The following is a 16,300-nucleotide window of genomic DNA, read 5'->3' on the forward strand; positions in this document are numbered from 1 at the left end:
ACTGGGAGTTGTAGCCCAATATGGATCAGTGACGGTCTGTGTTGGCTGCATGGAAAGTTATCCAAGAGTTGGCATGTTGCTGGCTGAGGATGGCCATGAACTGAACTGACCCAACACAAGTCAGGAGAGTAGTCGCAATCCCATCTAGGAGAATGGAACGTGCCTCGCTGCTTAGCATCATGGATAAGGGCGAGGTCATGGATAACGGCGTGCCCAGTCTGCAAGTTGTTCACCGTCCTTATACCCCCAGTCTGTGTGATGGCTGTTGAAGTCTCCGACGTAGATATCTGGGTGTAGCAGACTTGGTAGAACCTGTTGGTTCTAGCTGATGCTTGGAGTCATGTAAACATTTGCCAGCCAGAAACCGCTAACCTGGATGGTGTCTACTAAATTCTGTGACATCAGCTGAATGGCATCTGCAATATCAGACTGAATGTATGTGGCTCAACCATGCTTTGGGTGTGCCACATGGCACAACAGGTCGAAGCCATAGATACTGCAACGCCCAGCTTCAGCAGTTGCCACATATGCCTCTTGTAGGAAATGATGTTGATAGTATGTTGATGAACAAGAACGCTGAGTAAATCACACTGGGCAGCCGACAAACCCTCCACATTAAGTTGTAACACATGTAGAGCTGGACCAATGACATAGAAGTAACACGCTGGGGTTGTCGGTGATGACAGTGCCGGGATACGTTGAGCTGGTGCTCGTAGAATTCAGCTCGCTGATTGGATCATTAGCTTCCCTGTCTGCTGTCTGGTACTGGTGGATGGTGTGGTAGAGAATGAACATGGCTCCTGGTGGACCCCTGAGAGACACAGAAGACTGAATCTCCAGGAGGCCTTCCTGACTTGTAATACAAAGACATCCCTTTGTGAATCGAAGGAACAGAGAGAGACTCCATCTTTATCCTTTACCTTAAGGAGACAAAGAAACCAAGCAATTTGATCTCTGTAATAGGCTTTGGCCAGGTTAGCCAGTCCAAAGTTGAAAGGAGAATGGGAGTGAGAGAAACATCTTGAACAAAGATTGTATCTTGCTACACTACGTTTTCATTCGGTTTTCACTTGTAACCATCTCTAACTTTATCTGTTTTCCTTGGTATTACTTAGTCCATGCTTTTTTTTTATTAATAAACTTGTTTTACTTTTTCTATTAACCAATTAAGTGCTCTATTTGAAGGGAAGAGTGTATCTATCACCATTAAATTGTGATGTACTGACTTTAACAGAGCAGCACACTTAATATTTTCAGAGAATGCATCGTGGTAGGGGCTGTGCATTGCAGAAGCACATCTTTGAGAAGCTCAGTGCCTGGAGTTCACGGATTGTTACTTGCTAGGTGAGGTCTGGGCTGGGAGAGCCTTGATGAGTTTGCTGGTGAGGGAGACCAACTGGTGTGGCAGGGAGCTGACACACAATCAAATTGCCAGCAAAACTCACTCTTGCTGAGGAAGGACTCATTGGGAAATATTACCGTAATCTACAGTTCCTTGGATTGTGAGTTCCTTGGAGCAGGGACTGTTCCTTCCTGAATATTTGGAAAGTACCTGCTACATCTTGGGTGTCACCATAAACAAATATTAAACAATAATTTTAAAAACTGAATATTTTCTAAGCAGCCCCCGGTCTCTCAACTTAAGTCCATTTCATCCTGCTCTGTTAGTTTCACACTGATGGCTATGTGTGCAGGGTAGGAATAAACTTCTGCAGTTTACTAATAGCCTAAGAACTTCTCTTTGAAAGTGTTTAAAAAACAAATGACACAAACTGGAATCCCTTAATGCATGAATGCAAAGGATGGTACATACTTAAGCTTTATGTAGTAAGATTGTAATGATAGACTGTATGTTGTAAGGATTTCAAGGTCATGGGGCCTTCACTTTTCTCAGCAAGGAAACAAAAGGTACGTCTACACTGCAATAAAACATCCATGGTTGGCCCATGCAATAAAATTGCAGTATAGATGTCAGAGCTAGGGCTGGAGCCCACGAATGGGGAGGGTCCCAGAGCCTCAGCTCCAGCCCAATCCTGGATGTCTGCACTACGATTTTACAGTTCTGCTGCCCAAGCCCCATGAGCCTGAGTCAACTGACATAGACCAGCCAGGTGTGTTTTATTGTAGTGTTGACATATCCAAAAGGAGAACCCGTTCATTGCACTAGCGCTAGGGCTTGTATCTTCATGAGCTCCAGCCACTGGAGGGTAATCTGAAGCACACTTGCTGTTCCACCTGTTAGAGCAGTGGTTTACGATGCTAGTCAGACTCCGGATACTTCAAGCTATTTATTTTGGTTTTATCTGTGTGATCTTGGTGTGTACTTGTGAAATGTCTGTCCCACCAGTCTAACCTGGGCTTCAGAACTTTAATCAAGGGGATAAACTCTCTCTCTGTTGCCCAGCTTCTGAGAAACATTGTTATAATACCCCATTGTGAATGATATAATAAGTTGAAGAAGCAGAAGAGACGGACTGACGTCCATTATTACCAGATACACAGCTTCTTGCAATCACAAGAAAATTTCCACCGCATGTTACCCTGATCATCTGCTGAATGCTCCAGCAAGGAAAGAAATCTGGTCACTACCTTAACCACATGGTCCTGATTCTGATTCAATTTACGTAACTGTAAATCAGAAGTAACTCCACCAATGTCAACTCCATGGAAGTCAATGGAGTTATTCCAGGGTAAAACAGGTGTGAGATCAGAATCAGGACCAATGTGCTTTTTCTTTCTTTCAAGGACAATACTCATTGGAAGGCTGGGACTTAAAAGGCATTAGTAAAAGCTACATAGTGATACTGAAACTGACACCATGGCTCTGAATCAAAGTACTGAAAAAAAAAACCAGTGAAGAAATAAACAGCTCGGAACATATGCGATAAAAGGCAAAAGAAACCCAGAACAATTGCTGTGCCTTGCAGGCCTGAAAAGCAGGTCTAGGATCAGTGTTTTTTGTTATGACTTTACCAAAATCTTAGAATAACGGAAAATGAGGATCGTTTTAGTTGGCTTTGTTTCTGTGCGAATGCACCACATCTGGCTCTGTGCTATTTATGTTCAAACTATATCAACTTTTTTAATGGGGGAGTTTAGGAGCAAATTCTACAAAAATAAGCAAGTTTTCAGCTGTGATTCCTGCAGCATGGAGTGAAAGCCTCTGTGGGGTTTCATTTAAGATGCACTTACAGCATGAATGCAAAATGAACATTGTGTGGCTTTCCATTCCCATTCCCATTCTATTTATGTATGTATTTTTATTTTGGAGAATTAAATGCCCTGCGTAGGGCAATGGATTTCTCTGCTTATCCATAGCACCACAAAGTTACTCATGCTGACACACTAATGTGCTTTAGCCCTGATGTGGAAAGACCACTGTAGGTCTGCAAAAATACTTCACTCTCCATTTGCCCATTCAGTCATCATACTCTGATGAGACTGCCAATGACTTTGTGATGTGGATAGTTGTCCACTAAGAACAATATTGACACCACCAACTCATTTCCCATGAGCCATCAAACCCTTGGGGTTCAATTCTCCATTCTGCTCCAGCCGCTTTACCCCCATTCCACGTTTTAAAATGCCAGTTAGCGAGTGGAACTGTCCCCTGGAATATTTCCCTAGAATAAGGAATTTCCCAAGTGGTGTAGAGCTGGTGGAATGTCCTCACTCCAGTGCAGACCTTTAGATATTCTCCCCTGCAGAATGGCTCCTGGTCAGCTGATGCAGCCAAGAGTAAGTCAGGGGAGCCCTGTGGCTGCTCTAACTTCAGGGGAGCCCTGTGGCTGCTCTAACTTCTGCTGTAGATTGGACAAAGCATATGGGAAGTGCAAAGGTGTCTTAAAGTCATCTCTATGTCCCCTCCCCCCACCCCAGTCCTGTGCCAAGCAGAGCTCAGCCAGGATGGGGAATCAACCCCCTGATGTTAACTTCAACCTTGGCTGGCTTTGAACTAGTAACCCAGAGGCTACATTAGCCCATTCCCATTCGCTGGAGCCAGCCAGTTATTTGTTTATTTATGGCTGTGTCTATACTGGGAGCTGGGGGTGGGATTCCCAGTCTGAGTAGTCATGCTGGATCTCATCTGAGCTAGTGCACCAAAAATAGTACAGCTGGAGTAGTGCAAGTGGCATGGGTTAGCCACTCCAAGTGTGTACCCCTGTGGTCCAGGTGAGATTGTTCTTGGGGTGGCTAGCCTGTGCTGCAGATGATCACCACCTGCGTTCCTGATGCTACACTTCTGTTTTTAGAGTGTTACCTTGATGTGCTCTAGCACAAGAATGTCTGTACGAGTTGGGAATCACACCCCTAACTCCAAGTGTAGATGTAGCCTTAAAGTATAGTGACCACAAGAGACAGTGTTTAGCCCCGCAGCATCATATGTTGCACAAGATCTAGATACAATCTTTAGAGCTGGTTGAAAAGTAATATATATATGTATTGTGAAAACTTTCAAAATTTTGAAGTTGTTTGAAATGGGACCATTTTTTGTTTTGTGTTTTTTCAAAAGGTATTGAATTTTTGAATTTCTGAATTTCAGAATTTTGTTTTTCCCATTTCTCCTCTCCTTTCCCCCCCCTTTTTTGCTTCCAAGTGGAATAAAATGAACGATGTCTAGGCTTTTGCTTTTCACTTTTTCATTTTTTCTTTTCTTCCATTTTTCTTTTGCTACTTTATAACTTTTCAAAACTTCTTCAACTTTTGAAAAGTCAAAGGGTGGCAAATTTACAAAGTTTGTCTTCCTTTTGCTATCCTTGTAACTTTTCAAAACTTCTCCAGGTTAGGAAAAGTTAAAAGCGGTCAAAGAAAAGGTAAAAGAGAAAGAAGCAAACAAAATTCTCTAAACTCAGACATAATTCATTCAATTGCATTTAGTAGTGAAAAATGAGAGAAAAATGGAAAAAAGAGGGAAAAACACATTATAAATAACAAAAATGATAAATGTTGATAATTTTTCATTTCGGAAATCTACAAAAGAAACGAAAATTTTTTGTTTAGAATTCAAGTTTAGTTTTGCTTTGAAATCTCCTGTTCAAAAAATAAAAATTCATTGAAATGACATTTTCCCATGAAATATTTTATTCTTGACAACACCCTGTTTTTCAGTAGGAAAACTTTTCAGTTGAAACATTCCAAACAGTTCTTGTTATTTTATTTGCTAAGGTTTAAATAGTAAAAAAAAAAAAAAAAAAAGACTCTTATAGAATAAATTTAAGTGCCCTGATACTATAAATGTTGCAGCATTATACCTCTAGCAGCATCAAACAACAAACATTTAAACAGGAACTAATTACCGTATATACTTGATCATAAGCCGGTTCGTTTATAAGCCGACCCCCCCAAGATGCATAAGTAAAAATGGAAAATTTTTATAACCCGTTCATAAGCCGACCCTATAATTCAGGTGTCAGCAAACTTTGGCTCCCAGGCCATCAGGATAAACCGCTGGTGGGCCGAGATGGTTTGTTTACCTTGAGCGTCTGCAGGCACGGAGGTAAACAAAATGTCCTGGCGCGCCAGCTGCTTACCCTGGCGGGCCGGGACAGCAACTGATGGGGAAATTTTTGGGGGGGACAAGTTGGGAGTCAGGGGAGTAACCCCTGTGACCATCCCCCACATGACCCCACTCCAAGCCTGGGACCCCCACACTCTCCCCATCTCATCCCTTCCCATGTTATCTGGGGAGGGCCAGGGGAGGATGTCTCTGATCTGGCTGGAGCTGCTCCAGCAGGCTGGGCAGCGCGGCCGCAGCCTGCTATGGGGGGTGGGGCCGAGTGGAACGGTTGCAGCCTGCCAGCCCCGGAGCTGCAGCTGCTTCGGAGGCTGGGGGGAGAGCAGCGTGGCCAGAAGCGGAGAGACTCTGGCCCCGCCTCTTCCCTTCTGGCTGTGCTGCCTCTCCTTGCCCCCTCTGTTGGGGGGAGGGGCTGTGTCCCACCTCACACTCTCTATACCCGTTCATAAGCTGACTCCCGTCTCTGGTGCTTCCCTTTTTTACTAAAAAAATTTGGCTTATGAACGAGTATATACGGTACTCAGTTTGCTTAGCCATCCAGCTAAAACCACCAAACCAAATAAAAAAATCAATCACTTCCCCCTTTCCACCCTCTATTGTTCTGGGAATATATGTGCATCCCTGTCTAGACCACTGAAATAAATCACTTTTGCTGAATGCCTGGATGGCCAAAATCTGTGGTATTTTGGACTAAGGAGGGGAACAATAGCAGAAGATAATCAAATTAATTATTTATAATGAAATCAGTATCGCCTGTTTACAAAAAGGGCTGGTTAGTGTTTTGAGCAAAAAAAACTGGAAGGCCAGGCAAGGCTCTTCTGTTTAGTTCTTGGCCTGCCACAAACTTCATTGTGCAATTTTGGGCCACTTTTAAAGACTTGCTTTCCATCTCAGTTTACCCATCTATCTCCCTGGCAGACTAACAGAGAAGTGGCTGGCAGCCTGGGACACTTTGGCTGTGGAAAAAAAGCATAGTCCAAACTAGTCATGGATTGTTGATATTCAGAACATGTTATAAGGCCCATCTTTTTTGGCTTCACCGGGATTACTTATGTGTTTAATGGGATGTGTGTACTTAAGTGTTTTGCTGGACCGGTGGGTACATTTGCAATGACAGTAGTGATCTGTTTGTAGCTTACTGTTATCAGGTTTACAGAGACTAAGGGAGTGAAGGAGAAGTAGTGGGACAAGAGGGCCCTGTCCCTCCGCAGCTGCAGAGCATGCTCCAAATGGAAGTTCTGCTCAAAAGGAGACTGACTCCCTCCCCCATTCCCTGCTGAGGGAGTATAAGTGAGCAATGGAAAGAAAGCTGGGGCATACTTATTTGACCAATGGTACTGCTGAGATGGATTGGAAACTTCCTGCTGGGAGGTAGGAAGTGGCCCAGGGGAGGCTGGTCGGGTGCAACTGAGACACTCCATGTTTCTTTCCTCTTGCTCCCTAGGTTGGGATCCAGTAGAGAGGGAGGATCTGGATCCTCCTACCAAATCTCCCCTCCCACCCATCCAGCTGGAGAACTCTGAAACACTGGGAAACAATAGCCCACAGCTAGACCGCTAGGCCCGCTGACTGTCAGGTAAGCCCATCCCAGGACTTTGGGGATGGAAGGACTGTCAAGCCACGGCCTGCTGGTCTCTGAGTGAAACCTGCTACACTTCCTCTGCATGCCGTTTGGGTTGGCTACAGAAACGATCAGTAGCGAGAGCCATTCACAATGCCATTAAAAAAATCACTTTCACTTACTGCATTCCTTTCACATCTCATTCTTTTGATCAAGATGTTACTCCTGCCACAGCTAGTAGACAGCCTGCGATTTCTAACATGAACTGATCCTTTTGGATGTGAATTTTGGTTCTTGGCAAGTTAGCACGGGGAAGGGGGGTAAGTACTTGTTTGTTTTGACTTTCTTCCCTCATTAAGTCTGGTTTATTTTAGTAGATGGTCTTTTGATTTCTTTAATTAAATTATGGCTGGACCAGGGCTGGGACTGAATGCAGTGTGCTTATGATTCACATACACAACTGGGGAGAAATATCCTTTGAATTCTTACCAGCACGAAGAAAGTAGTACGCGATAAAACGTAAGGGTGATCATCATCTCCTGATTCTGCAGTCTGAGGGGGTGGGGTTTGGCAGTATTTACCCTCCTTGTTGCCTCAGTGTAGTTCCTGTTTGATATTCAGTGTCTTTGACAGAGCTGGTGAAAGTTGTTGTTGATTATTTTTTGTGGGGTCGGAGCATTTGTATGTAGTCCCGTTTTTTTTGATTAGCGAATCATTTGGGAATCAAACCTGATTTTTTTGGTGAATGTACTTTTGTTTGGTTTTTCAACTCCTGGGTGGTTTGCAGACTAGTTGCTCTGACTTCTTTTGGGCTATTCTTTTGTCCCTGTTGACTGGTTGATCTCCTAATGGCTTGTCTTTACTCCAAACGTTAGCTGGAATTAATGCACTTGAGTTAGCCTTGCTTGGGTGAAAGTGACCCCCATTATGAAACAACACTTCAGCTACTCTGAGAGACTGGAATAGCGGCTGGTGAGGTCTTGCAGCTTGGGCTGTTGTATTCCCCACTGTACTACCAGCTCCAGCATCAGCAGCACCCAAGTTTCAACCCACCCTACAGATGGACCAGCTGGCTCAAGTCTGAAGCACCACTTAATGCAAGCAAGTGATTTTTGCCTGTGGACTGGAGTTGAGTGAAGGGCAAAACTTGAGTTATACCTTGAGCTAACAGTGCAATGAAGACAAGCCCTTTGTCACATCAGTTGTTTCTGCTCCCTGACTGAATGTCAGAAACTTTTAAAAATCAGACATGGCTGAGAGTTAAACATGTTTAAGTGCAGTCCTGAATAGGGATGGTCTTAAGCACTTATGTGTGCTCTTCTGAGCTGGGGCCTTTAAGTGGGAACATGGCTTAGTGCTTACATGTTATACAGTTCACAGTAGATAGTTCACTGTTAAGGTCTATCACTAAGGAGGAAGGGAACATTATGAGCTAATTCAAACTAGGAAGCAAAGTGACTTTGCAAATCTCTCCACAAGATGAGATAGCTAGCCAGGCAGGTTTTTCAAGCATTTCTCCAACTCTAGATTTCCTATGCTTGACCCTACTGGGTATCATCAAAACAGAGGTGAAATTTGATGCTTTGCTGAGCAATTCACAATGCAATATTTTGTTTTTACCTTAGTGTGATAATTTATGGTTTGTTAGAAAATTGCATGGAACCCTTATATAAGTCAGTGGTTTGAAACATGTCATAAATCGCTTGGAAGTGAGAGGAAGTTGAATTTTCCTTACCGGGAAAAAGAAAAAGGATTGTAATTTATTACTACAAACAAGAATGAGAAGATAAAAAAAATAATTAAAAAAGAAAACGTCAAACTCTCTTTATTTGCAATCCAAAAGGACCTCAAGCCAATTGTTTCCTCTCTTGGAAGGTCTGGTTTCTATCAACCAAGCAGAAAGCTTTTTATTTCTAGCATCCAAACCAACAAGCCAGAGCAAGCAGCTTTGAACTGCAATTTGTCTTTATATATTTTTAAAATGTTATTTGTATGTGTTTACATGTTGGCTGGGGTGCTCTCACCAGAGCCAGCTCTTTCTGGGACAATTCATCAAATGATCAAATCGCTGATTAATCAAAGTCCCTCTTGACAGCACGGCCCTTCCTTTCAGTCACCTGCTGAGTCTCTTGTAAAAACCAAACAAGTAAGCGATTAAACATCAAAAAAGCTGCATGTACCACAAATTTGGCCCTTTTCAAGGTACATACCTCAAGTCAAGAGAGCATTTGGGCTACATTTGTGATGCAAACTGGAACCTTTGGCTACCAAATGCAGGATGTGGTGTATCCTGTTCAAAGAGGCACATACTTCATGTGTTTATCTTGGCTCCTCTCAATCAAAGCATGCTGTGATTCAACTACACATAAAATTAACAATCTATGTTATAGTTGCAGATTACATTACACTCCATATTTTTAAAAATCTTTTCCAGAGAGACATCTCCTAAAGAGAAGGGGAGGAAGGTAACAAAACCCTCATGATGTTTATCATAATAATTTTTGAATGGCAATCAAATTGTACAGCATTAAGAGATCAGCTGAAACATCTGTAAATATTTTCTCATCCTGTCCGTGTGGTACCAACGCCTGATAAAAGGTGTGTGTTTCCATTCCTACATGGAATGGGAGGTGTACTCTTTCATGTCAGTGTCTCCTTGGTGACATCCCAAATGGCAAAGATGAAAAAGATAGAAATGGGTTTCATAGGAAGGGATGGAAGAACCCAGAACCATCTGATAAAGCAGGTGGCCCCAAATCAGTTGATTCTATTACAATTTGTGGAATTAAGAATTAAGGAGAGAAATCACAGACAACCAATCCCCTTTGGCTGGCTGCATCTCTGGGGCTGGTTGACTCTCAGATTTTCTTTTCCCTTCTCCTTGTCCTTCTCCTTTTGAGAATTCCTTTTATCTCCTTACATGCCTTCAGTCTCTCTCTCTGTATTATTATTAATAATAATACAAACTCTTTGCCTTCTCTAGCACCTTGCATCCAAAGATCTCAAAGCCCTTTACAAACTAATTAATAAATCTTTACAAGAGAGGGAGATAGTTAATTATCACCACCACCACTTTATATATGGGTAAACTGAGACCGAGAGACGTTAAGTGATTCAACCAGGGTTGCACACTGCGTCTTTGGTAAAGTTGGGAATAGAATCCAGGGGTTTTGCCTCCAACATCACCCATTTTACAACTCTCTGCTTCTTCAGCTAGTGAGCCCATCTTCTTTTCTTCCAGTCAGGCCTACCTGCTTTCCAAAACTGGAGAAAATGGCTGCAGATATGCACATACAAAGCAAAGTATTAAGTGAGCAAGCACATGCATGGCCACTTCTGCATGCAGTGCCATAAGAGTGCACGTTGACCACCAATCACCCATGTTGTCTCTTTATATTTCCTATGTCACTCCATACCCTTGACACACTAATCCCCGTCAATCATGATCAGCTAACACCAGCTACTCCACCATCTTGTTCCCCTGTTCCACATACATATTCCTAAGCCACCAATTTGCCCCACTCGCTACATTATGATTAGCTGGCTGGAGTTGGTCCTTTCACTCAAACGTCTTCCCCTTTCCTAGCCAGCTATTAAGGGACAACAGACCAGATCCTCAGATGCTGTAAACTACTGGCCTACTTGAATTGATTTCAATGGAACTAGGCTGATTTACAGGGTCTGGCCCAACATGTCTAATAACTTCTACGTTTTTGGTTTTCAGCAGACGTTTCCAGAGAGTGGTTCTCCCTTTCCTAACGGACACCCTTATTTTGGAATATCTGGTTTGTGAAAGCTTCACAAAATGCATAAGACATGTTCCTTTCCTATGTGGCCTTTGCAACAATGATTATACCTGGTTGCCAGTTGCAAAGATAAAAGTCCCATGTCTTTTTTTTTTTTTCTGCTAAAACTCAGCCCATTCTGTTTCAGTGCGCTCTTACAGCCATTTCAATCATTTGCCACTCTAGACAGCTGTGAGGACTAAAACAATGGACCCAAAGGAGTCTAAGAGAAATAGTCCTCTGGTGGCAAAAAGCATCAAAGCAGCACACCGATATACTTTGGTTGCTCTAGGATAGGAAACAATCGCATGGACAGGCCAGAGACAAAAATGGAGCAAAGTGCCGCATGCATTTTTGGAGTTATACAGTATATGCCTTAAAATAAGAACTCTCTTCTGAACTGTGGCTATGGATTATACTTCTAAACAGCCGGAGACTTCTAAAAGTTGGAACTCTACATTAATTCGAATGAAACTATTGTCCGACTTGGAGCTCTGATACTGGATACCTAAATCCATATCCCCAAATAAGTGACCTGATTTCACAGAGAAGTATCCAGTGCCTAAGTATAGACCTGGGTGCCTAACTTTGAACTCCCACATTGGGAAATATTGACCTAAGCTATTTTATTCTATAAATTTCAAATATTTTAAACAGCCAGGAAAAAACCCACTGTACATTTAATACAGCACTTATAAATAATATGACTAATCATCTCCACTCAGACTGAAAGACCAAAGTAATTTTCAGTTTCTATCTAGCTTCTGGATGTGACTTTGGGGTATATTTTCAGAGATGCACAGAGCTTTTGAAGCTTAACTCCCATTGGCTCTCATATTCCTCTTTCAGAACTTTTGCCTTTAGATGGAAATTCATTCTGCGCTGGTAATACTAGATGCTATTTCTAAGACTTTGAGTTTAAAAAATACATACTGAAATTTAAGTCTTCGACACAGGTGGCTTCATGATTCAAATATAACATTTAGTTCCACGAAAGCCGCGTTGTGGTTTTTTTTCCTCCATGTTTTTTATTTCATCCCTGATGGACCATAGACTGCCTCATAAACCAACCACAGATAGTCGTAGCTAGCATGGAGGCTGAATTGTCTCCTCTCTCATGAAGTTAATTCTTCCAGGTCAGCGTGGAGATGCTTGTGATAGAACAGCGTAGAGAACTTTGATTATGACCTACACCTGGATCGGCTTTCCCAGCAGCTGCCTGGGTCATACCTAAGGAGAAACCAATAAGGAAACTATTTCCGATGCCCTCAGTCTCTAGGACATTAATTGAAAAAACAAACAAACAAAGAATATCCAAGCCTCTAATGAACGTTTATGAGATTCTCTCTTTATTTAGGGAATGTGCAAATCAAATGCTCAAAGCAACTCTGTGCTTGTTCTAACATGCCTGTATTCAAACAACTCTAAATGTTTTTATGTTAATTTGAAGTACTGGCATTGTTCCATTGTGTTTATGAGCAGAGTACAAAGTGTTGTGTCCCCTTCATTTATTTACAATGTGTCACATATTGTAATATTATCAAGATCTAAAATGGACTATTTGTCTGAGCCTCAAGCTTGTGTTTTCAAGTTCAGGCTCATTCAGCCACCAAATTTACCAACCTCTAGGCGTCTAGACTTAGGGACCTAATGCACCAAGTACAACCTAATAGTCCATGTCCTGGATAACTGGAGAAGAGCAGATATAGGGAAGCAGTGTAAGGGTTGAGACTTACCATAAACATGTACCCACTACCCTCTGCTCTGTCTTGGAGAATGAATGCAGAGGAACATCATCTCAGTGTCTAAGAACTAGTACAGGCTGCAGAATTTGAACCAACTTGTGACCATCTGCACCCACTTTTTTGTTAAAATGAATTAGGAAAATAGGAATTGAAAAAGGACAGTGGATATGCCATATCCTGTGCTGTAATATGGAATGGCAGCTAAGTAACAGCTGTAAGTTTATTTTTTCTGTGCGGCACCTTTAAATTTGTAATGGGTCTGTGTAACCGTGTGGGACTCACCCCTGCGGCGCCTCCTGCTGGTACCATCAGGGAATTAGCTCTCCAGCCATCAAAGCGCCCTCTGCAGGCCCGTGTTTGGCTTTTCCTTGGGTGCCCAAGTCCCTCCTGGACCCGGTGCCCCTTGCACGCCAGCATGATGCCCCCTGGCAGTACACCCCTCATGCTCTGGGTCTCCCCTCCCCAGGAAACCCCCACCTACTATCCCCACCTCACCTCTGTCTTTGGCTACTGCCCAGTCTCCATCTAGCCCCCATTCACTGGGGCAGACTGCAGTATAAGCCACTCATCACAGGCAAGATTGGGTTTGGACCTGCTGCTTCTGCCTACCCCTTTGGGCTGCCCCCCTGCAACCCCAGTACCTATTTGACCCTCCACTAGGCCGCAGCCTGGGGGTTTCCAGGCCCGAGCTCCCAGCTCCCTGGGCCTGCTCCAGCTCAGGTACCTTGGTATGCTTCCAGCAGCCAAATCCCTCCCTCTCAACAGGCGTTGAGTATCTCTGTGCTCCTGGCCTACTGCCCTCTTATAAGGGCCAGCTGAGCCCTGATTGGGCGTGGCCACAGCTGAGGCTGCTTCCCCCACTCAGCCTGGGAACTGCTTGCTCCCAGCCACCACCCTCTCCTGGGCTGTTTTAAGCCCTTCTAATGCAGGAGCAGGTGACCACCCTGCTACAGTCTGCTTGTCAGCAGAGAGAGTCTACATTCAGAGGCTGAGTTTATGCAGCATGTTACAGTGGAGACGTGCACTGTGCTGTCCTAGGGAGAGTCCACTTTTGCTTTTAACCTTAATCTAAAATAAAAATCTCACAGACTGCAAGAATATGCACGCTCTTTGTGTATGCGAAAACATAACCGCAATCTGTCCCCTACGGTGGTCAATCTCAGACAGAACTGAGGCTTCAAATGCTTCAATATTATAGAACATAAAGGGAATGGGAATTTCAGCCAGACTCAACTGGTGATCAACCTAGCATCACGACTGACAACTCTTAAAATGTATTGTGAAGCATGATGCGAATTTCACAGAAACGAGTGTTCAAATTGAGCCAATAAATAGCAAAATTCTGAGGGCTTCTCAGTATTCATGGACATTTGGGGCCAAACGAAGATGTGATGTCATTTATGGCAGACCATCAACTTCACATTGTAAGTTGTGTGTATAGTGGTGTAAAAAGGGTTTCATCTCTCACCTCCTTTTCATTCTGGAGCTGCACCTTTCTGTCCTTTCGGGTGTGACACCCCGTTTACAGGCAGGCCCACTTACTGATGTGTAACTTACACCACCAGTTATGCCATCTCTTTATTTCATCCATTTATACTTAACTTTCACACCAGACAAAAAAAGAGCATGTGTGTGTGTGCTAGGATTTTGGGAGGCTAGAACAAAAATTAAAACAACGGAACTTTTAAGAGCTGTTTCCTTAGATATAAAATCAAACTAAGTATTTCTTCAAACAGCACAGCAGGTAACCACCTAGCAACCCGTCTATCAGTAACATCATGCACTGGGAAGAAATTTTTAATTCCATCCATCACCCACAATTTTCTGCATGGATTCCAAAAATCACACAACGTTGTTGTCCACTCACAGCAAGATCCTTTTGTTTATTTATTGTGTTTGCATGCATAGCAGCTGTCTTGGTGGCGGGCTTTGCAGCTCAGCCCCTTTGTGGGAATTCCCGTTGGAGGGTGGGTGCTGTTAGCTAATCTAATATGTCACTTTTTCACTGCTAGTGTTACTTTCTGAGACTGGAAGCAGTAGGAGGTAGCGGGCACCTCCTTCCCTAACCCCTGCACTTGTTCCTTCGGGGTCCTTGCAGCTGCCTTCTACTGAGTAGGCTGAACTATTTTCTGGAAGTGGGGAGGATAGCCCCAGTAGCTGCTCCCATTAGTGTCCCACCAGTTGATAAACGCTGATCTAGTCAAATTAGGAAGGGGTTTCACTTCACCAAATGACTCAGCTTGGTGGCTCTGCTCACACGCATATTTTCACACTGCGCTGTGCTTGGGGTTAACGACTAATGTAAACATCTGGTTTGGAATAACTTCCATAGACTCATTAGAGCAACAGGTTTGCATCTCAGTGGGGCACACTCAGCTTTCTAACCTTTTCTCAGGCCTAGATCTTTGTGTACCATATGGTTTTAACGTGTGGGGTCTTTCAGATTGGACCATAAAAACCAAGGTCCAGTGTGCTGTGTGTGACAATAAAAGATCCCACAGCAGTTTGCAGAGGTTTGTCCTGGCATCTTTGACCATTGATCTCTTGTATGCTGTGTGTTGGCTGCATTTCTGTGTGTGTGTGTTTTGTAAAGCATGGGGATAGTGCAGTATATGGGTCTGATCCAACTCTTATTGAAGTAATTGAAAAGACTCCTTAAATGTACACTAAATATAATCATAACTATTTGTCAATTCCTTTGAAATCTCATCTCTCTCTGCTTTCTGGAGCAAAGAGCTTAAATAAAGCCAATGAGTTACATTTAAAGTGATGGAACTTTAAAGGAGCAAGAAAGTAAATGTTGTTTCTTAATTATGTAGCGGACTTTGTGTTTCATGGATTTTCGTCCCACGTTCCCTACATAAAGCATCTGGCATTTGGCAGTGGCAAATATACAGTGGAATGTATCTTATATTTTTTTAGCTAGCCATGGCAGGTGACATATTTGTGTTTATTGCCAAGGCTGGGAGTCGTCTGCCAATGCTAATTAGTGAATATTCCTTCTCCACAATGGAGCCAGTATTTGAACTGCCTTTCACCCCAGACTTTGAGTCACGATCACATTCCCTACCCTTCTCCACAGCTGGAAGTTAGATTGTTTCGGTTGGAATTCTGTGGGCACAGATGATGCCACATGCTGCATGTTCCTTAGGACTCCTTGACTTTATAACAGCTGTTGATTTTGGTTGACGCCCCTTCCTGCGGTTGCACACCATTCCTCTGTTTCTCTGTCCGGTCTGCAGCCCCTTTCTCGCTCCAGGAACCACTGCTGCCTCTTTGTGACTTGGCCCTCGGGCCAGGTTACCAAATAGTTTCGTCTTCTGGGATTGGAAAACCTTTCCTTGCCAGCAATCTTAGGCAGTCTTCCCATTCACTGCCCCACTGGTGCCACTTCCCCAGTGGCTGGCTGGGGAACCCGGGCCCACCCTCTACTCCAGGTTCTGGCTCAGTGACCCTCTAGTCAGCAGCCAAGGTTTGTTCTACCCCAGATCTTGCTGCATTTCCCTGAGCCCTTTCCTAGCCTTCTGGCTCTCCCTTCCTTCTCTGGGTCTGCCAGCTTCACCACTCCCTCCTCCCAAGGAACAACTGCAGGCTACCTGTCCCTGTGGCTTCCAAACACTCCTACCTTCTCCCAGGAAGTGACTGCAGATTTTCCCAGCAGCCCCTTTGGCTTCCAATTTCCTGTCTCATTCCT

The 16,300-nt window shown here is 43.6% G+C and overlaps 1 long non-coding RNA gene across 1 annotated transcript; it reads right to left on the reverse strand.

Moving 5' to 3' along the window:
• Positions 1-11,212: 11,212 nt before the first annotated feature.
• LOC135972977 (uncharacterized) lies at positions 11,213-13,459 on the reverse strand. Its single transcript, XR_010589607.1, has 2 exons — positions 13,331-13,459; positions 11,213-12,091 (listed from the first exon to the last, which is right to left on the reverse strand). It is a non-coding gene; the product is annotated as an uncharacterized LOC135972977 (long non-coding RNA).
• Between the last annotated feature and the right edge of the window lie 2,841 nt (positions 13,460-16,300).

This window comes from Chrysemys picta, chromosome 8 (assembly GCF_011386835.1).
Source record: "Chrysemys picta bellii isolate R12L10 chromosome 8, ASM1138683v2, whole genome shotgun sequence".
In the NCBI taxonomy this organism is placed as follows: domain Eukaryota; kingdom Metazoa; phylum Chordata; order Testudines; family Emydidae; genus Chrysemys; species Chrysemys picta.